We start from the raw sequence: 1,709 nt of genomic DNA, 5'->3' as shown, positions 1-1,709 counted from the left end.
CATTATAATATTTTGCTTTGTTTTCTCGAGCTGCCCTTTGAAATCTTCTTTTCAGCTTTTTTACTTCGGCATGTTTTCCCTTTGTTTTGGCTTCTCGACGCTCTAGTGCAATTTTTAGAGTCTCTTCTGACATCCATTTCGGATTTTCCTTTCTCCTCTGTCTTTGTAAGGAATGACCTTTTGCTTTCTTCATGGATGGTATCTTTGATATTATCCCATTACTCATCTAGTCTTTGGTCATTGGTGTTTAATGCTTCAAAGCTATTCTTTTTTTAAAAAAAATTTATTATTTTTTGGTGTGTGTACGTAAAATTGTATCTGACTGGTACAGGAGGAGATTGCCCCTCCTTCTCCAGCACTGCATCTGGTGGATTCAAACTGTGTACCTCTGGGATTGCAGTGCCACTTCTTGTCACTAGGACACTAGAGCTCCCTGCTTCAAAGCTATTCTTAAGATGATTTTGAAATTCCGATGCAATAGATTCAGGATCATATCTTGGATCTCGTGGACATATTTTAATTTTCTCTGGCTTCGATTCGAACTTTACACAGAATCTCTGGAACAAAAAGAACCATCACTGAAAATTTTCAGGAAGTATCATATGAGCAGAAGCCAATGGAAATGAAGGAGGATGTAGAAGCTGCATTGAAGGCATTGACAAAAAAATTAGGCTCCAGGAATTAATGGGACACCAATTGACTTGTTTCAATTAACACATGGAGCCCTGGATGCGCTCACCAATCTAAAAATTGGAAATTTGGAGGACAGCAGTCTGGCCAATGGATTGGAAGCAGTCCCTATTTGTTCCCATTCCCAAGAAAAGTGATCCAACAAAATGTGGAAACTATTGAACAATATCATTAATATCACAGACAAGCAAAATACTGCTGAAGATTATTAAAAACAGCTAGAAGAGTATTTAGATAGGAAACTACCAGAAGTTCAAGCAGGATTTAGAAGAGGCTGTGGCAACAGGAATATCATTGCTGATGTCAAATAGATCCTGGCTGAAAGTAAAAAAATACCAGAAGAATGTCTATTTGTGCTTTATTAACTATGTAAAGGCATTTGAGTATGTGGATCATAACCAGTTGTGGCTGACATTGAGAAGAATGGACTTAATTGTGTTCATGCAAAACCTATACCTAGACCAAGAGACTGTTATGCAAACAAAGTAAGTAAACACTACATGGCTTTAAATTAAGAAGGGAGTGTGTCAGAGTTGTATTCTATCTCTGTAAATATTCATTCTGTATTCTGAGCACATTGCTAGAGAAGCTGGACTCTGTGAAGAGGAACGTGGCATTGGGATTGGAGGGAGACTCATTAATAAACTGCATTATGCAGATGACACAACTTTGCTTACTGAAACTGAGAAGAATTTGAAGCACTTGTTGCAGAAGATCAAAGAATACAGCCTTCAACAGGAATTGCCTCTCTATGTCAAGAAAACAAAGATTCTAATCATTGGACCGATAGTCAACATCATGACGGATGGAGAAAAGATTGAAATTGTCAACAACTTCGTGTTACATGGATCCACTATTAGCATCCTTCATACCAGCTGTCAGGAAATCAGGAGACATGTCACACTGGGGAAAGTCTGCAGTTAGGAACCTCGCCAAAATATTGAGGAGTAATGATATCAGTTTGAAGACATAGGTACGTCTAATTCAGGTCATGGTCTTTCTTTTTTTTTATATGTATA

This window comes from Elephantulus edwardii, unplaced genomic scaffold, assembly GCF_000299155.1.
Source record: "Elephantulus edwardii isolate Elephantulus edwardi_28Jun2011 unplaced genomic scaffold, EleEdw1.0 scaffold01011, whole genome shotgun sequence".
Lineage (NCBI taxonomy): Eukaryota > Metazoa > Chordata > Mammalia > Macroscelidea > Macroscelididae > Elephantulus > Elephantulus edwardii.
Note: the sequence above shows the minus strand (reverse complement) of the source record.